At 51.3% G+C, this 20,664-nt stretch overlaps 1 long non-coding RNA gene across 1 annotated transcript; it reads left to right on the forward strand.

Moving 5' to 3' along the window:
• Positions 1–1,391: 1,391 nt before the first annotated feature.
• Positions 1,392–2,257, forward strand: LOC115280915. Its single transcript, XR_003903992.1, has 2 exons — positions 1,392–1,596; positions 2,023–2,257. It is a non-coding gene; the product is annotated as an uncharacterized LOC115280915 (long non-coding RNA).
• Positions 2,258–20,664: the final 18,407 nt, after the last annotated feature.

Below are 20,664 nucleotides of genomic sequence, written 5' to 3' on the forward strand. Positions count from 1 at the left end.
AGTAGAGAGGGGGGAAAGAGAGGGGGGAGGGAGGGAGAGAGAGGGAAAGAAAGAAAGAAAGAAAGAGGGAGTAGTGGGAGAAAGAGAGAAAGAGAAATAAAGAGAGAAAAGAAAGAAAGAAGAAAGGAGTCATAGTCTCCTTAGAAGGCGGAGGCTGTGCTGAGTGATTAAAGATCCAAACCCCTTTCCTGCGCAGGACTCTCCTTTCTCCCTGCCGTGCTCCTCACACGGGGACCAGTTAGGGACATCTGCCCACCTGCGGCAGACGGAGACACCCCAAGCCCACAGTCTTCTTACCGAGGGATCCCTCCCCGACCCAGCCAAGGGGGCGCACAGAAAGTTCTTCCTTCTGCTTCCAGACAGCAGGGATCTTTCTGGATGGCACCGCCCAGAGAGTACAGACAGAACCCCGAGGTCTGAGCACAGGTGGAGAAGGCCCACTGGCCCCAGGCTCCTGCCCTCAGCCCCCTGGGCAGCCAAGGGCTAGGGGGCTGACCTGCTTGTAAGATGTGTCAGCTAGAGCTGGAGAAGGTGACCTCAGGGGTGTCCACCTTTTGAGGTGGGGGTGGGGACGGGGACGGGTGAGGAAGACCTGGAGATCTTCCCTGCTGTCTGGAAGCAGAAGGAAGAACTTTCTGTGCGCCCCCTTGGCTGGGTAGAAGAGGGATCCCTCGGTAAAAAGACTGGGCTTGGGGTGTCTCAGTCTGCCCACAGGTGGACAGATGTCCCTAACTGGTCCCCTTGTGAGGAGCACGGCAGGGAGTAAAGAGAGTTCATGTGCAGGAAGGGGGTTCACGGCGTGACCTTCATCTTCTCCTCATCGTCTCCTCGGGGGCATTGGGGGGCCTGATCTAACCTGTGGCAGGTGCTGACTCTGTCCAGCACCCCCACCCACAAACAAGGGAACAGATGGGCCCTTTTGGTAGCACGGAGATCAGGCCGGCTGAGCGAGCTCCTGCTGGTGGAGCACCTCGCCCAGCGCCTCGCTTGCCGCAAAGCCCGAGTCAACCAAGCCTCCTCGCTTGTGTGTTTGCTTTCAAGAGTATTATCTTCAAGAAAAGGCGGGCAGGGACTCAGCCTATTTGAGGGTCACAGATACGTCCCTTCCGTGAGGGTCCCGCTAGGAGACGCGTCAACGCCTATGACCTTGGTCAAGGCCCGTTGTGTGCTTGTGGAGGTAACTGGATCAAAGTGGGGCGCAGGGCGGGTGGAAGGCCAAGGAAACACATACAGACTTTCTGGGGCTGAGGCCTCCTTGCGGCACGTATTGGGGGTCAGCAACTTTTGAGGAGGGCTTATACGCCGAGTGACATGTAGTGGAGCCCGCAAACGGCCCGTGGGTCCTTGAGGCTGGCCTTCCACTCCTGCGTGACAGATTCCCACACCGACTGCAGAAGTTCTCCATCAGAAACTGCATGGGAGCAGGAGGAGGGCAGAAGGAGCATGACATTCCGAGCCGAGGCAGACCCGGTGATGTTAAAGTGGCGTTGCTGACTCCACACGTGACAATCCGACAATCTGTACTGTGACGGTCTCAGCCGAGCAGACGAGAGGAGGCATGAGAAACTCCCATCCTCCCATTGAAGAGTTTATACGGTATCTTTCCGGATATTATACTTGGGGTCTTGGGTTTTTATTAGTAATTCAAGGGACTGGTGTGAACGGGCAAGGGCTTGGGGGATTTGAAGAAATGCGCACGGTGACGCGTCTGGATGGACACACGGACGTCAGGGCTGCACAGAATGGCGAGCAGCTCTCACTCCTGCCCCTCCCATGCTGCCCACGAGGGCCCGAAGGCGCGCATGTGTCGGATTGTCCAGCTCTCAGTGCGAGCATATGCTTGCTCCTGCTCACGCGTCCCCTGCATCCATCAGGATGCGCGTGTGTCATCTTCCCGCCCCTCCTCGGTCTGCTCTGTCCCCAGGTCGCCCCACCCCCCACAGACACCATCCCTGATAATTATAGTGTATTGATTCTCCTGGTGTTTGCCGCCTCTGGCGTCCTGTTCTTCTTCCCGGCCAGAGAACCTTCTCGTCCATCACAGCCTGCGTTTCCTGGGAGGCAAAGTGCTTGGGGTTCCAGTCCGGAGAGAGAGAGAAAGAGCTGCTGCATCGACCAAGGCTGCAGAATCTCGGAGAGGTGGGCCTGACCACCTCCCCAGCCTACCACTCCCCTGCCCAGGCCCTGGGGGCTGAGTCAAGGATGGGGGCGGGGGGTTGAAGTAAGAATCTTAACAATAAACATGTGTTGACACTTACCGCATGCCAGGCGGTCTCACCTGCTGTCCATGGGCACAGTCTCCACCTCCTAAGTCCCTCCTGTGCTTCACTACACAGGACGCCGGCCCAGAGAGGTTCAGGGCTCACCTGAAGTCACACAGCTGCTGAGTGGTGCGGCTGGGATCTGTACCCCGAGCCCATGCACACGCAGATCCCCAGCTGTCCCCCAAAAGCAGCAGGACCCATATGTGGGTGAAGCAGATGGTGTGAGGTGAAGGAAAAAGTCCCAAGATGCCAGTAAATTAAAAAAAAAAAAAAAAAACGCCCCTGAGACTAGCGTGCCTGGCAGATTCCCCGCCTACTGCCACCCAGAAAGAGAAGGTCCCCAGCCAGTCTGAGCCAGTGCCCCAGCTGCCGTCAGAGACAACCTGGCTCCCGAGCTGTTTACTTCTCGGCCATAAACAGGAAGGCCATAAAAGGGGCCCCTTTTGGTCAGCCACTCAGGGGCTCCTCTCCCCCCCTTCCTTTTCCTCCTCCCCAGTACATGTCCCCAGGCAGAGTGTTTCCTTTAGAACTGCTACCTCCCAAGTCCCTCGAAGTGGCCTCCCCCGGGCTGGACATTCCATCTGTGACAGTCACTCCTGAGTGGGGAACCGGGGGAGACAGCAGGGCGAGCGCAGAGTGCCCAAGGACAGGCGGTTCAGTGACAGAGACCTCCCCCCATCTCCGACTGGTCCCCCTGGTCTTTTAAACTAACGGATACCTAGGAATGAGCCATTCATTTCCTGGAAAGAGGAAGCTGCAATTCTTAAAGAAACCTGAAAGAAAGAGGCAAGGATGTCAAGAGGTGAGGAGAGAAGCCACACGTGAGACACAAAGACACGCCACAGCGGGTCTCAAAGAATGTTCTCTATGACATGCTTTTCCAAGAGGTTCTGGGAAAAAGAAGACTCCATGACAGTGCAGGGTGCACGTGTGCCTAGGAGATGCCCAGTGCTCGTGGGACCTTAAAACTCTGAGAAGTCCTGCAGCAAAGGGGTTTGGCTTCATCGTGTTACTCAATTCTCCAAGAGGCTTTGCTTCTAAGACTCTATTTCCATAGATGGCCCATTTCTTCTTCTTTTTCTTTTTTAATTTTTTGACGTTTATTTATTATTGAGAGACAGAGCATGAGTGGGGGAGGGGTAGAGAGAGGCAGAGACATAGAATCCCAAGCAGGCTTTAGGCTCTGAGCTGTCAGCCCAGAGCCTGATGCAGGGCTCGAACTCACAAACTGCAAGATCATGCCCTGAGCTGAAGTCGGACGCTTAACGGACTGAGCCACCCAGGTGCCCCTCTTCTTCTTTTTAAAGTAATCTCTATGCCCTACGTAGGGTTTGGATTCACAACACTGCGATCAAGTTCCCATGCTGTGCTGACTGAGTCAGCCAGCTGCCCCTGGCCCATTTATTCTCATGGCATGTCATGGTCCCCTCTATGCCTTGGGAACCCCTGGGTTAATGCAGGAGGTCATATGCTCTTGGACCCGTGCACATCTCATCTGACCATGACTTTCCTTGTCAGAGCCTTAGTGTTAGGAGTGACGGGCACAGAACCTTCTTACCTCTTCATTGTCCCACTCCCCGGGGATAGGCTTGAGCCCCAAAGACAAAGAGCTGAAGAAGAGACAGGTCAGATGTCAGTCAGGGAGGGGCTCACTTGGGGTCTGAGCCCATCTCCAGTTTCTGGAAAGACTTGTTCCGTGATGCCCCTGGTCTCTCTGGGGGAGTGACACCCCGCGTTCACAGTGACAGTTAGGTTTTCAGAAACACCCTTGCCCCCATGTCTTGCTGCATGAGTCTCCTCTCCAGGCACTGGGCATCCGACTGCAGTCATTCATGTCACCGTGAAGCCCTCTGGGACTGCGCATCTCACAGCCCGTCACGTAGCACAGACTTGCTACCAGCGGGAATTTCCAGTAGTCTTTGTTTCCTAATGAGAGGTGGGAGGTCCTAAGATCTCACACTGGCAAACCAAATCAAGGTCACCGATGCCTCGACCTCATAGTGTTAAAAAGTAAATAAAAAGCCTTCAATCAGCCTGTTTATAATACTTGGGATTTCACATGGAAACCCTGGGTTTACGGCCTTTCTTTTAAAAGATGTGGCAAAGAGGCATCTGGCTGGCTCAGTGGGTTGAGTGTCTGACTCTTGGTCTCAGTTCAGGTCATGACCTTACAGTTCGTGAGATCAAGATCTGTATCAGGCTCTGTGCTGACAGTGTGGGGCCTGCTTGGGATTCTCTATCTGCTCCTCCCTGGCTCGTGCATGTTCTCTCTCAAAATAAATAAATACTCACTCGCTCAATCAATGAAAATAAATATAAATAACTATTTGGCAACAATGGACCCACATTCCTCTTTCACTGCCATGAGCTGGAGTTGACTGCAGCCTTGAGATGGGACAAATATGTCCTGATAAAGCCTCCACCCTTCCCTAATGTCCCTGGAAAACCAGGACACTTTATCCCAAGTCAACCACTTACCAGCTGTGTGATCGTGAGCAAGTTACTAAACCTCTCTGTTTTTTGATTTGTCATCCAGAACATGGGAGCAGTGGCAGTACCATGTCTCTATCAGTTAGGTGATGCTAGATTTGCTGTGGTTAAGAAAAGAAAAAAATCCCCCAAACCTTGGTCAATTAGTAGAGCCAAAGCTCATTTCTCACTTAACGCCTTGTGTTCACTGCGGGTTGATACAGGGCCGGTAAGAGACGGGGACTCTCCAATCACTGTAATGATCCAGAGTCCTTGGGGGGGGGGGGGGCAGAAAACTCCATCTTGTCACATGCGTCCACCATCAGTGTAGGGCCGTGAACATGAGGATAAAGAGTCAGGAATCACACACCGAGGGTTAAAACTTCCTCTTGGAAGCGACACAAACGAAGTCTATTTCCATTTGATTGACCCGTGTAAGTCAGGTGGCCTTGCTAACATCATGGGGACAGGAAAAGGCAAAGCTAACATGTGCCAAGGAGAAAGGGAAACTGAGGCACACTTACCATAATGCTTCAGAGCTCCTCTCTCCCTTGGGCTCCTTCCAAGACCCTCCGCCTAATTTTATATTTGTCACTTTCTTTCCCCTTCCAAAGGATCTGCAAACTTGTATAAGCCTCAGGGCCTAAAAACCTGGACCTGCCGCTGGGCAGAAACCTTTGTGAAGGACCCCGACCGCTTCATGGGCTCGTGGTTCAAAGTGAGTTAGCCCGCAGGCTTTCATGACCTCATCCAGCCCCGGGTCTGCACTCTATCAGTCTGGACTTCATTATTATTAGGACAATAGTAAACGCATAGTTCCGACTCATGCTGGACACACACATCCTAAATGTGCTTGGGAAGGAGCTCTGCTTCATCAGGAAGTGATCAGTAACCTACAGAGAGAATTGCCATGATATTACAGCTAGGGAGAGAGAGAGGAGTGAGAGAGTGTGTGTGTATGTGTTGGAAACGGAAAGTCGGGGCGCCCATGACCTTGTACAAGTCTCATCCTTTTTCTGGACCTCAGTGTCCACTTGTGCCCACAGGAGGTGGTTCCAAATGACTTGTCTGCTCCATGATGCTAAGTCAGGGACCCCTCTGAGGGGTGCAGCTGGCCAGGTGGGAGCTGGCGGCAAAGAAGGCAGACCAGTCATGGGGGCAGTTCCACCTAGGCACGCCGCCCATCTGGGAGGTCAGCCTGCAGACACTACTCGTCTCGATATTGCAGGCCTGTGTGTCTTTGCCCTTGGTCACCCAAATAAAGCTTCCCCGCCATCAGCTTCTGGTGCGGTGGCCCCACACCCTGCCCCCACATGTCACTGGCTCACAGCTGTGAGTCCTTTCCCTAACAAGCTTTTCTGGTCCGACACAAGAGTTGAAGAAAGGGCCTCTCTAACCAAGCCGTAGAATTCCTTGCCTGGTGTGTCCTTCCACGAATTGTTTCATATTTCTTTCAAAGATCCTTCTTGCAATGCCTCTTGCAACGCAATGCTCCCCTTTTTCCCACTTCAAAGCAAGAGAGAGTAAAGGAAATTGCCCCACACTAAGTCACAGGAAAGGCCCCATCCAAGCTGCCTGGCCTCCAATCACTGGCTGAGTGTCCTGGCCAGGCCCCTGAGTCTCCCTGAGTCTATTTCGTCACCTGTAGACATGGAGACACCTGCCTTGCCCACATTGTCACGGAGTAAGGACAAATGTACCACAGTGATTTCTGCTTTGATTGCTCTGAATCAACAATTACGGTTTTTTTTAAACATTTTATTTTGTTTTATTTTATGTCATTTTTAACGTTTACTTACTCCGAGAGAGAAAGTTCGAGCAGGGGAGAAGCAGAGAGAGCCCACGAGAGAAACACAAGCAGGCTCTGCACTGTCAGCACAGAGCCCTACGTGGGGCTCGATCTCACGAACTGTGAGACCCTGACTGAGCCCCAATCAACAGTCAGACACTTAAGCGACCGAGCCACCCGGGCGCCCCACAGTTATGGGTTTTTACTGCTGTACAATGAATTAACACAAATCTAGCGGCTTGAAACAGCAGTCATTTTTTTTTTTTATCTCACGGTTCTGTGGGTTTGAACTCGGGCGAACTCACCTGGGTTCCCTGCGCAGGAACTCATGAGCCCCAAATCAAGGTGTCAGCCAGACTGGATTCTTCTCTGGGGGCTCTGGAGGAATTTGCTTCCAAACTCCTGCGAGTTGTTGGCGTAATTCCGTTGCTTGTACTTGAGGGCATGGAGCCCCACTTTGCATGCTGCCCCCCCCAGGCTTGCTCTCTATTCCCATGCCCTGTTCACATTCCTTCCACGTGGTCCCTTCACCCTCAAAGCCGGCGAGGAGACTTCAAATCCTTATGACTCTTTAAATCTAGGGCTCAACTGATTGGGTGAGACCCACCCAGAAAATGTCCCTAACAAAGCTCTGGGACTTTAATTCCACCTGCAGAATCTCCTCCGAGCAGCACCCGCATTCAGGTTTGCTTGAATTATCTGAAGAAGAGAATCTTGAAAAGGGCCAGGGGGAATGTTTTGAACTCTGCCAACCCTAGGGTGATCTTCAACTGCATTCCACGATGGCAGACGTTCTGCAAAGACAGGAATTCATAGTCCAATTGTGGCGGAAAACACAAAGTTAAACAGTGGAACCAGTGGGGTTTTTTTTTTGAAGTTTATTTCTTTGGAGAGAAAGAGAGAGAGCAAGCACAAGACAGGGAGGGGCAGAGAGAGAAGGGGAAAGAGCGAGAATCCCAAGCAGGCTCGGTGCTGTCAGCGCAGAGTCTGATGAGGGGCTCGAACTCACAGACTGTGAGAGATCATGACCTGAGCTAAAATCAAGAGTTGGGAGTTTGACCAACTAAGCCAGCCAGGTGCCCCAACAATGACATCAGTTTAGTTCACTAGCTTCTCACGTGGGGACACATCAAAGCCATCGATATGCCTCGTGCTCCTTTAAGATGTCCACTGTCCAAACAGACTGAGCTCCAGTACCTTTTTCTTCCAGAACACCTGTTGTTCCTCACGCCCAGTTTGGGATCCAGTTATCACCTTTTAAAAAGGAATTTTAGCTATTTGTATAGTCAAGGAATCAGGTTGATAGGGAAGGAATGGCCCATATCTTTATAATCAGTCTTTGGGGACTAGTGACCTGAGCGTTCCCGAGTGTCTCATTATCTTCAGATGCCCTCCTAGACTCACTTCCAGGTGGCCAGTTGCCAGGAGTTAATTATGTGTGGTCGTCCCAAGGGCCTCCACATCCCTTCCTCCAAGAGTGACGTCCACGGAATTGGGTACCTCCGTCACCCTCACTGTCTCCGAGATGTTGCCCCTGAACGCAGTTTGCCCTGGCTTAATTGTGGAAAGTAGGAGTGAGATCTACTCTTAAAAAGACCAGAGGGAAGAGACATGGAGCATAACAGACCACTAAAAGCCGGCATCTGTCTATCCACTGCTCTACCCCAGCTGGGCTTCTCCTAAAGCAGAGAGAGATGCCCCTTCTTGGAAGGTAGAAGATGCTAGCAGGAAGCCCCGCCCCTCCTGCCCCCTGGCCCCTCCCCTGGCATGCCTTTTACAGGGACAGTTTAGGCCACACCTATGGCCACTCTATCACTTAACCTGGTGCATCTGGGCGCAAACTTTATATTAAGTCTCCTGACATCCACTCCAAAATAATTTTGGTTTTCAATCCATTTATTGATGACTATATGCCTGATCTCAAATTGTGGTTTATTCTCCCTCTATTTGGCCATCTTTTGGGTGAGCAGCAAGTATGTTCTGGGCGCTCTAATAAATCACACCTTCGGATGGAAGGTCGCTCTTGCCGGTGGCAAGTGATTAAGCATTTTAATAGCGCAGCAAACTTATCAACAGACTCACACCAAAGAAAAGGGGGGGGGGAGGGGATTTTATTCTCCCAGCTTGTGTTTCAGGGTATTTACTACTTGGGGTCAAATGTCTGTCAAAGATTTTTGAAGCCCAAATTTGGCTTTGAAGAACCTCAAGCGGTTTCTGTAATGCACACTGCCTCACGCCCCATAAACGGCCATGGATTCTGCCCGCACCAGCTAACTATCCGGTTCAATATCACCATGGCGCCTAAAAGGTTTTTAATATAGATATTAAATATATCCATATCATCGCTTCAGCGAGAGCGTGAGCTCTGCTGTTTCCTCTGGGGTCTTCCAGGCTATTTGCTGCTGACATACACTATTAAAAATAAACCTACCCTGAGGAACTAGTCATTTTACACGGTATTAGGACTAATGTTATCATTTAAGTAGCTGTGGAAATTTGCCAACTACAGTCACCCCAGATAACGATGGAAACATGATCGTGTGAGATAATCTTCTGTGCGGAAATGACTTTCATCATCTGTAATATGCCGTTTAGACTTATTTAAAACTTATGCTATTGAGCAAATATTGATGCCTTCAACAGACTCAGAAACGTCAATGCCGTAGTTAGATAAAGCATCAGATTCACTCCTGGGGCCCCGGGACCAGACTGGGCATGTAACATCCCGGAATCTATGTAGTGAGGAGGGGAAGGAGGGGGGATGGGGAGGGGAGGGAGGAAAGAAGCTGCAGGATCCACTCCAATCCAGCCACCTTCCTCTTAGGCACATGCCGGGCACTGATGGGTGCAAGTTTAAGGAACCTGCACAGTGACCTTAGAAAGAAGGGAGTATTTTTATCCCCCTTTTACAGATAAGGCAAGGTGAAGTGCAGAAAGTTTTCCTAAACCGAAGTTCAAACAAAGTCACGGCTAGGATGTGGCAGAACCGAGATCTGAATGTGGCTCTGACACCAAAGTCCACGTGCACCATACAAGGGTTGTCCTCGCCGTCGGCCAAGGGGCCAAGACTCTGACAGCTTTCTCACCACCCCACCCACCATGGGACAGAGAAGTTAGTTTACAATGTAGTTTAGCAACCAATCAATATATTTTTAATATATATTTATTTTTGAGAGAGAGACAGAGTGTGAGCAGGGGAGGGGCAGAGAAAGGAGAAGGCACAGAATCCGAAGCAGGCTCCAGGCTCTGAGCTGTCAGCATAGAGCCAGACATAGGGCTTGAACTCGTGAACCGTGAGATCATGACCCGAACTGAAGTTGGTCGCTCAACCAACTGAGCCACCCAGGCGCCCCACCAATAAATATTTTTTGAGCATCTACGATGAACTAGGCACTGTGTTGGGCACAGAGCATACAGAAGTGACAAAAGCTTAAGCCTGGACCCCAACATAAAAGTCAGATGTCCACATGCACACCCTCAAAGTTTGGTAGAAGGTGGATGTCCATGTTGAATGCCTGCATGGCTCGGGAAAATCAGTGCCCGTGCTCTATGCCTGCACAGCTTTGTAGCACCTTTGATAGACTGGATGGACCGCTTCAACCCCTATCAGACCCAAGCTTCCCAAGTGAGGCTCTCCCCAACACAACAGGCTTGGGGCTCCCGGAAGATACTCTTCCTCCATAGGCAGAACTAGTTTCTGTTGTTTTCTGTGATACACTACCATGCCATCCACCCACGGTCTAGGTGACCCTCCTGTAGCCCAGGAAAGCGGGGAATATTCGCCCATTTTACAGATGGAGACACTGAGGCTGAGGGGTAGTGATTTATCCCAGAGCACGCAGCTGGAGGGACCCAGTGGAGTGAGCACACTGTCTTCATCCCGCCATGAACTCACGTACAGGATCACAGTAGCTGAGGCTTCTGGCTTGCCAGGCTCTTTGAAGTAGGCGCTATTATTTTGCCCATTTTAGGGTGACAAAAACAAGGCACAGAGAGGTAAGTCACCCTAATGTCCAGGCCCTCCTAATGAGGGCAGCCTTTTTGAAACAGGCACTTTGGTTTTAGTAATTGCCGGCCAGGTCCTCTTTGGTCATATGGCTACCACTTTGGGGACAGAAGCCTTAATAAAGGCCAAACAGTGAAGAGATCTTTCTCCTTGTCCTTCTTTTCCTCACTTTCTCGGGAATGCTGGGATTCCTGCAGCCTCATAAGAACTGGAGTGATCTATTTTCATATGGAAAGGACACATACTTTTCAGGAGGGGTCCAGGCTGGGGGAGAGAGAGGGATGAAAGGGGACCCCAGAGCTGGTCGTGGGGGAAGGCATGGTACCGATGGAGGTGCCTCTGGTTACACTGCACAGCTGGGCTGACAGGATTTGGCAAAGTCAAGCCCTGTCCCACTGCTAGTCATTTCTACCTGCTGCATTTGCATATACATATGATATCTGTTATCCTAATTATATCTATTTTCCCAGGTACAGAGACATACCCCAGAGTTGGGGTGCCCATTAGCAAATCACACGGGCCTCTGCAGCTGTGTTTTGATCAGCAGAAAAGGTTCCCTGGCATCGGAGAACTGAAATCACCTTTTAGGGTATGACAAGCTCAGCCAAGCATCTCGCAAGTGAAAATCAGAGGTTTCTCCAAGGAAGGAGTGAGAACGACCACAAAGAATTAACAGGAGAATAACCTTTAATGGTTTCAACTGTGAAAGCTCAGTCATGCTTAAGGCCTGCCATCCATCAGGCAGCATGGCCCTGGAGTGCTCTGAAGCCCCCATACTCGTTTCTGGAAGGAGGGGATGGCCATGGGAGCCCCCAGGGGAAGCTCAACCCACCATTTTTCCAGGCTAGGCTCTGGCAGGGAGGCCATGAAGGTGAGGAGGCCAAGGATGGTTGCAGGAGGGAGCGCAAGAGTATTAGGGATCCTGATGCATTCCCATCTGCCTCCCATCTGCATGTCATTACATGCAAAGGATATGCAAATCCTTATGCAAATCAGCAAAGTCTTCTTTTAGACCCTGAGGCTCAGGGACTCCTTTCAGAAGACAACATTTAGTATTGTGGCGTCTGTGGGCTCCCACCTAGACTTGCATGCCCATACCCTGGAGGTCTCCTTGGGGGTCTTGAGTCTGTCCTGTGTTACAAATGTGGCTTAAGGGTCAATTCTTAGGTGGGAAGCCTGTGACTCCCTCGTAATACGAGCCATGTTCATAAGTTCTATCCTATTTCACTCTTGACCACTCTTATAAGCGGTTTTATGGCCCCAACTGCAATGAGACTAAAGGTGCTCAGTGACTTGCCCAAGTCAAATGGCCAGCCCGGCTTGAACTCGGGTTTTAGCCCTCGTGCCCTACCTTCGAGTCTGGTGCTCCTCCCTCTCTATCTTCCTGATTAGGAATATTGCACAGGCAGAACGGTGAGGGGCCGGAGGGGCCGAGAACCAGGAGAGGGGATTCTCACTATCATCCCCGCAAGGACCACACCGCCGAGGGGGAGCAGGCTTTGTGGGTTGAAGATGCTCCCCAGATGATTACAAGGGTGTTCAAGCAGGTAGGTCTATGGAAAGTTATTAATCCATTCTTTCCTTCAACATTTACTGAAGACCTACTATATGCCAGGCATTGTTCCACATGGCTTATCTTCAACTGGGGGCAGACAGGTATCGGCTGTGCTGAGGGCTCTCATTAAAAGGAAACAGACTGGCTGAGACCCACTCAGAGAGGGAGGTCTCTCTGAAGAGGAGCATCTGAGTCGGGATTCCTTCTGGAGCATGAGGAAGCCCTGCGAGAGCAGCAGGGAGAGGGTCCAGCCAGGGTGCAACACGGCAGAGGTCTAGGAGCTTCTAGAAAGGGCTGAGTTTGAGAAGCAGAAAGGAGGGGGCTGGCTGCAGCTGGCTAGAGCAAGGTTGTCAAGGGCAGATGGTCCGAGATGAATTTGGAAAGGGAAGCAAGTGGGGGCCCATGCAGAGCCTCAGAGGATTTTTTTAGGTAGCCTTTAGGCCACCCCCAAACTTGTAGCTTAATAAAAGGTTTTTTCAGGGTGTCTGGATGGCTCAGTGGGTTAAGAGTCTGACTCTTGGTTTCAGCTCAGGGCACAATCTCACGGTTCATGAGTTCGAGCCCCACATTGGGCTCTCCGCTGATAGCTTGGAGCCTACATGGGATTCTCTCCCTCTTTCTCTCCCCTCCTCTGCTTATGCTCTCTCTGTCTTTCAAAATAAATAAATAAACATTAAAAAAAAATAAGGGTGCTTGAGTGGCTCAGTCAGTTAAGCGTCTGACTTCAGCTCAGGTCAAGATCCATGGTTCATGGGTTCGAGCCCCACATCGGGCTCTGGGCTGACAGCTCGGAGTCTGGAACCTGCTTTGGATTCTGTGTCTCCCTCTCTCTCTGCTCTTCCCCCACTCATGCTCTCTGTCTCTCTCTATCTCTTTCTCTCTCTCTCAAAATAAATAAGTAAACTCTAAAAAATGAGCTTTTTTAAATTAATTGATTAGAATAGCATAGTAAATCATATAATAATGCAGTGGTTCTCAAACTTTAGAATGTATTAGAATCACATGGAAGTCTTGGTAAAGTTCTAAGAATTTCCCATACAGCATGTGTGGGGTGGGGCCTGGGAGTCTGCATCGCCAACAAGATCCAGGCACTCCGGCTGTTGGTTCAGGACCACGCTCTGAGTGCCATGGTGCTAAGAATGTACCACCTATTTTATGAGAAAGCCTTGTTTCTCGAAACCCTTGTTTCAGTGATCTGTGTGTTTGCATGTCCTAGATCCTGCTATAAAACACATTCTTTTAAGAGTGGGTCATACTTTAAGAAGCTGGAAAGTCCCTAAATTAGAAATTTAGGACCTTTCTTTAGATGTCCTCCTCCTTCAAGGTTTCAATCAACCCTGTTGGAAAGCTGTAGCTTCCTCTAAAATAAATAAACCAGCAAATAGTGGAATGAAAACCAAAAGTACATGAAAGAAAAAAATCTATCTGGAATAGGAAATAGGGTTTATTCATAGACTCACCTTGGCCTTGATTTATCCTACCAAACCTTCTACAATACTTGGATATAAAGCCCAGGATACGAAGCCTTGTCTCCCTGGCTCCTGACTTCAGTGCCCGGGGGCACTGTGGCTGCTGGCACCATGTTCCGCTGGCCTGGGGCCATCCCTACGGTGCCGCTGTTCTGCAGAAGGTCTGCCAGAGTTCACTCCTTAAAAAGCAAACCCACTCACCTGCGGCTCAGGTGCTTTCTCACATACACCTGTTGACTGGGTCCTCTGTCATTCAGCCCTCCTTCTCCCAGAAGCTGCCCTGGTCCCAAGTCCCAATTTCTTGCTCCTGGCCAGTTCTGACACCAGTTCTGAATGTGTGTCAATCCCCACCGAGGAGCAGGCCAGCCTGGCAGGGAACTTGGGGGCCTCTCTCTGTAGCCCAACAAAGAGGCAGCAGCCCCTGGGAACTGCACTGTGCTAGCCGGGCCAGCCTTCAGTGACAGAGTACCATAAACGGGCCCTCATCATGAAGACGGGTAAGACTGCCCAGCTGGAAATACCCGGAGCACGGGGAAGGCATGGCATACCCCTGGCAGATGTTGAATTTTAGGGACAATTCAGATGTGATCACTGTGACTCAGATGGCGTTCTGGGGAGTACTTTGGGCTGTCAGAGCCCAGGCCGGGGACAGAAACACTAAGAAGCCTATAGAGCCACCTCTCATCCTCACAGTGGTCATTTCTTCCCATCTATTGACCCCTCGTGGCACAGCTCGGTGCAGGCCACATCTGTGACGGCCACCCCAGTCCCCACTTCCCCTCTCACAGGCAGCCAGCTTGCACCTTTCTCTGGCAATTCTGATTCTGCCTCAAATGGTTGAGGGAACTGGGAGGGGGGGTGTATTCACCCCATTATGTACCTGTCACAGCGGAACCACGCCAAGCCCGGAACACGCCAGAGGATCTGGAGAAGCCCACGCGTAGGACACTGCCATGATGCCTGGTGAGTGTCACAGCTGATGTCCCCAGGCGTCCGGGCAAAGGCTCTAAGCTGTGTGCACATCTGTCTCCCTGACCCAGTCTCTAGCCTCCTTGAGGGCAGAGTCTGTGCTGCGTCCATTTGTCCACCTCTGTTAACCACCATTTCCTGAAAGATCCAGTAGCTTCCAGAGAATCCTCAAGAGGAAGAGGTGAGATTACAGAGAACTTTAGTCTCCTTGGAAAATTCCAAGCAGAGCCAAAGCCCCTGGGCTCCCAAGAGGAATCCCCTTCCCTGTCTCCTGCCACCCCTCCCCTCAATGGTTACGATGGAATCCGTGAGACCACCCTCCTGGGTCCTCCTCTCTAGGAACTGCCCCGCTGCCCATTGGGAATCACTTTGTAAGTACCATGTGACTCCTGACCACAGGGGACTGGCCAGGGGTTGGCACCTGAGCCACAGTGAACCCCAGAGAGCCCTTTCAGGGTTCCTTGAAATGAAAACTGAAAAAAGAAGATCCAGGGGCTCCTGGGTGGCTCAGTCGGTTGAGTGTCCCCCTCTTGGTTTTGTCTCAGGATCAAGCTCTGTGTTGGGCTCAGTGCTGGACCTGGAGCCTGCTTGGGATTCTCTCTCTCTCTTTCTCTGCCCCTCTCCCCAGCTCCTGTTCTCTCCCTCCCTCTCTCTCTCTCTCTCTCTCTCTCTCTCTCTCTCTCTCTCTCTCTCTCTCTCTCTCATATCTTGGAGTAAGGCGAAGAGTATTCCAGGCAGCCGCATTTCTTTCCACGAGGGTATCTCAGAAGTGGATGAAGCTGGTCCCCAAGTGGATAGAATGAAGCAGAACAAGAGAGGGGGTGTTCCGAGGCCTTGGGGTCCCTGTGCCATTGGTTCCTGACGTCCTACTGCATCTCTGCTGAGATACCCCAATATCTACTTAGTCCCTCACTTCCTTACACAGGGTCCACTTGAATTTTTGTCCCTTGCCACCCACAGCATCCTGACTAATGGTGAGATCCTGCTCTGGGAAGGCTCTCCACTTGGGAAATGTCATGCTTTGGTGAAGTTTCCTCTCTGCCCTACCCTCACCCTTACTCCAAACCACCCTTACTCATTGAGGGGACCAGTAACTACTCTGGGGGGCAGGCTATGTTTTAAAACAACGTTGAAAAATAAAATGAACCCGGAAAGGCAATGAGAGGTGGTGGTTAGTAGACTTCTAGGGCACAGTGTCTATAAGAGAAGTGTGTGAGCTATAGACGGGTCAGATTCTAAAGTCCGGGCTGGAAAGAGCGGTGAACAAATAATGTATCTTCATTCTTTTTATACCGCTGCTATGTAGTCAAAGCATTTATTAGCTAGAGAAAGAGATACACCTGATCTATTCGCTAGCCTGGGCCCTTGTTACACACAATGGGTATTTAACACATGCCCTTTAGTGGACCATGGTCAGCTCCCTAATAGCTGAGTCTCTCCTCTGTCATCTGGGGAAGGCCATGCCGTTTGGGGTTTGACAGCATCTCCAAGGACAGGTCTGAGGTTAACCATACCTAGCGTGTGTTTTAGCAGTGGTCATGTGACCTGGTTCGGGTCAGTGAGACTCCTGGAGAGGTCTGCCAGAGGCTTCTGAGAAAGTTCTTTCATGTACTTTAGAGAGAGAGAAAAAATATGACAGTCTATGCTCATTCTCCCCAGTAGGACGTGAACCAGGAGGCAAGGAGCCTTGATGCCTGTGCCTGTCACTCTGTAGCCACAAAGGGACCCAGCCTCACAAAGAGACTGGCACAGGTCCTTGATATCATGACTGAGGCCCTGGATTAACCCACTCTGAGAATGAGAGCTACTAAATTTCTTTACTCACAGATCAGTTTGAGGAGACCGCCATGTGACAGTCAGCCCTGTTGATGAAAGGAAGTCCCTAATGGCAGAGTCACTTAGTGCTTAGAAGTTTAGTGTCTAGAGTAGAAGAATTCTGAGTGCAAATCCCAGTTCTGCCATTTGACATCTGTGGAAACTGGGAGATGTGCCCAACCCTTCTGAGCCTCAGTTTATTCATCTGTACAATGGGGCCATCAACATTACTCTGGTGTATTTGCCATGTTGGGCTATGTAGAATCCAGCCCCCCTCCAACCAACTTTCAGAACTTCTTTTGGGGGTCCCCCAGGGGATGGAATATAGAGCCTGCCTAACATTATTGGTGCTTGAAAGATAAGATCTTTTGTTCCCCCTCTGAACTGGCCAAATGACAGGTGTTTTTTTTGTTTTATTTTTAAAGTAAACTCTACTAGAACCCAATGTGGGGCTTGAACTCACAACCCCAAGATCAAGAGTCGCATGCTCTACTGACTGAGCCAGCCAGATCTTGAAGTAAGCCAGCATATCCAGATTGAGGGGGCTCTAGGGCATGGAGAGGATTGGTCAGCAGGGCTGTTCCTCTGGGTCCCTGCTTTCCACAACCTCGTGTTTCAGGCTTCCAACCTCTCTGGGAGCCCCGGTATCCTCCCCATAAACTCCGTCCTTCTGGAATAGCAAGTCGGCTTCAGTTGGTTGCAGCCAAGAACGCTGCCATTTAAAAGGACCTTCTTTGTAAGGTTGCTGTGAGGCCTATAACTGATCTTGTACTTGTAAAGCGTTTCAGTGAATGCCTGGCTCAGCACATGCAGCTATTGAGATCATTGCGGACTCAGATGGGCCCAGGAAGGGATGATCCGAGCTAAACACAAGGTCTTAATTGACCAAAAAGGGGGACACAGAATCCTAGTTGCCGAATTGGCAACCTTCCCTCCACACTCATTCTCTGGTTTCTTGGGGGTCTCCCGCCTGCCATATTCACCATGAATTGGCAACGCTCAATGAACACAAGACAGTGAAGGCACAGAACACCCAAAGGCCAAAACGCCAAGCAAACAGGAGTGTTGAGCGATGATTTTGGCAACTGATGTTCTTTAACCAGAGTTTGCCAGCCACAGTGTGGACACCACATCCCAGTCTCCAGGACGCAGAGCCAGGAGACTGAGGAAGCCAGCGCAGTGAAGGGTAGGGATCTAGGGGCAGAGGTCAAGACCGGATCTGGAGTGCCAACAATCATCCCACGGCGGACTTGTTCTGTAACTGCTCCTCCTGGCCTCCTTGAAGAAGTAAATGAGCCTGCTTCTTACCTGATTGGGGGAGGGGGGCGGGGTATGAGTCAGATGATGGCAGGTGACTTTACTTTGTAATTTGGTACCTTCCGGGCATCAAGTGATCATTGCCATCCATATTAACATCTTCTTCCTTCTAACATGCATACAGCCATCATCAAACCCCAGGGACTGGCTATACATTTTATACACATTAGTCCAATAGATCTTTCCAACAACCTATGACGCCAGGTACTATTATGGTCATTAATAGACTGAGACTTGGAAAAAGTCGAGTGGCTTGACCTGGCCCTTAACCACTCAGCTGTACAGCCAGATCGCCCAGAAGGCCCCTCTCCCCAGCACCCCACTCACACCTTCTGACTCATTTCGGGTAGCCTTATTCTCAACAGACCTTTCTCTGCAGGCTGAACAGATACAGACAGAACTTTCGCTAAAGTGCCTTCAGGTTTTTCCTTGGATGATGGGTTTTACGCCCTGCTTATGGCTAATGGCAGATCCCTGTCTCTTCTACATTATAAACACTTATGTACATGTCATAAAAATGTCCTCTTGGTGCTGATGGCAGTAAATTGATCAAGGCACTTTAATCCCACGTGCCAAGTCAGAGGACTCGGTACACACTCATCTCTGTGAGCTTGGCTTGTGGGCTTCCAGCGTGTAAATCTCCCCTCACATCCCAGGGCTGGGGGGGACCCAGAAAAAGGATTATTTATGAGTGGGATTCTCAGGTGTTCTGCCCCAGATTAATTGCTTTTGGGCCCCATGGATCAACGGTGGAAAAATGAATCCAGCCACACCACTCCGATGAGGGAAGCAATCAGAAGACACGTGCATCTTTCTGAAAGGTCACGGTGCATGCAGACCTGGCTCGTCTGTGTGGGACACAGCATGGCGATCAGAGAGGAGAAAGCTGTAAGGACCATCTTGAAGGCTGTCACCATGGGGGGCAGCCGCAGCCCCCCAGGACCGCACTGCCAGGGCTGGACCGCAGCCCTTGACTTTTCCGCTTCTCTTCCCTCGCTCCAGGGAGGTGGGACACAGCCGATCAATAAGATGAGCGGATGCAAGTGCCTGCGGCACTGTCATTTCTCAAGTCAGACCCAGATGGCACCTATCACTAGCAGTGAAAGGCGGCTAGAGACAGAATCAAGGCCCATGCCACTGTGGGGCTCATCTCTGCCTCTTTGATAAACATCCTCTGCACAAGCTTGCAGCAAAGAAACCATTTCCAGGATACTACAACCCCCCGCCCGGCACCTGCTGGCCTCTTCCCCACCGACATTTCCTGTGCTGTGAAACAGCTTTTCCCCCTTTCCCCTACGCTGGCCGGGCCATCCCCAAGGACTCCCCCCTCCACATTTCATTCCTGCGCGTTGTTAGGAGAGCAGAGCCCCCGGAGACTGCAGCCGGAGGGGTCTGGGGCAGCTCCCGGCTAGAGGAGGGAAGGTGTGGCAGAGCCCCACGTGCTGCCGAGGAGCCTTCCAAAGTCAATTACTCCAGGGAGGCCACACCTCATTAGGCGTGCCTCGGTTTCTGGAGAGGAAAAGGTGTTATTCTGCCAAACGGGTTGTCTAGCGTGCTTTCTTCTTCTCCTGTCTTGGGGGGTGGGGGGAACATGCCAAGTCTGGATGTCGCAGCCAAGGTGGCCCTAAGCACTTCGCTTCCTCCTGCCGATCTCAGCCAGAGAGAGACGGGCAGCGGCGTAAGAGCTCAAGGGTCTAGTTCTGAAGTAGACTGCACAGGCACACACCGACAGGGCTCTGGGCTCCCTTCCTCCCTCCGCATGTGGAACGGGAAAATTAGATCACCGGACCCACAACACCCACACCGTACAAGGCAGAGAGCTAAGGTGTGGGGATGGCAGGGAGCTCGCTCCCGCTGGCCTTGGTTTGAACCCACAGTGCTAAGAGGCTACTGGCCTTGAATGTTAGGAAAAAATAACAAGGAGGGGGTGCCTGGGAGGCTCAGTGGGTTAAGCCTCCAACTTTGGCTCAGGTCATGATCTCGAGGTTCCCGGGTTCGAGCCCCGTTTCGGGTTCTGTGCGCTCTCTGCGCGTCCCCCACTTGAGCTCTGTCTCTTGCTCTCTCAAAAATAAATAAACATTAAGAAAGAAAGAAAGGAAGAAAAATAACATGAGATTTTTTTCCACGCGGCAGTCAGCTGAGAAGCCTATGAAATAAGTAGTCATAAGTGGGACTGTGGAAAGCATTCTCTGGAGGAGACAGTATCTAACTGGGGTTTCCTCACCCTCGGCACGGTGACATCTTGTTATTGTGGGGACGGTCCCGTGCATTGGTTAGCAGCCTCTGCCTAACTCCCCTATGAGCCAGGAACATGCCCCAGTCGTGACAACCCCAAATGTCTCCACCCCCTGCCAAATGTCCCCAAGGGTGGAAACTGCCCCCAGGAGAAAGCCCTGCTTCCAGCAAAGGTGCAGAGGTGGGAATGAGCCCGTACGTCCAGGACCTGGGGATACATATTCCAGAACCCACACACCTCTAACACCCATGTCATCGAACAGCCAAGGAGCGGACTAAGGAGATGTGAAAGGGTTTCATAAAGCAATTATCACCAGCTACCTCTGCTGGAGTGCCTACTGCATGCCAAGCCTGTGCCAGCCACTCAGCACACACTGTGTCTAACAAGTATCAGTGGGTATGAATGTTAGTGCCACGCGCTGGTGACTCAGAGTCATGGGCAGTCAGAGCCACACTGTCACCAAATATGGCAAACATGAGCCACCGTGGCCAGGCCCCACTCAAAGCTGCAGGAGCAAATGGGAGGGCACTTCCGGTTCTGCCACAGTGATGGTGCCGGACCACGGATGTTTCTGGACCCTGGACGGGGCTGGACACCTGAGCCACGCTCCTGTTAGGAGATCGCTGGCCCAGGTGGGCCCCTTTGTGTCACCCCATTCCTAGCTTGCATGACGTTAACATCTGCCGGCCACTCAGGAGCCCCTCGCTGTACAGAGTAGTGTGGGACCAGCGCACCTGCCTTGCCTGCACGGCCTGGAGGCTCGTTAGAAAATCTG

The sequence above is a fragment of the Suricata suricatta genome, chromosome 16, assembly GCF_006229205.1.
Source record: "Suricata suricatta isolate VVHF042 chromosome 16, meerkat_22Aug2017_6uvM2_HiC, whole genome shotgun sequence".
Taxonomy (NCBI): domain Eukaryota; kingdom Metazoa; phylum Chordata; class Mammalia; order Carnivora; family Herpestidae; genus Suricata; species Suricata suricatta.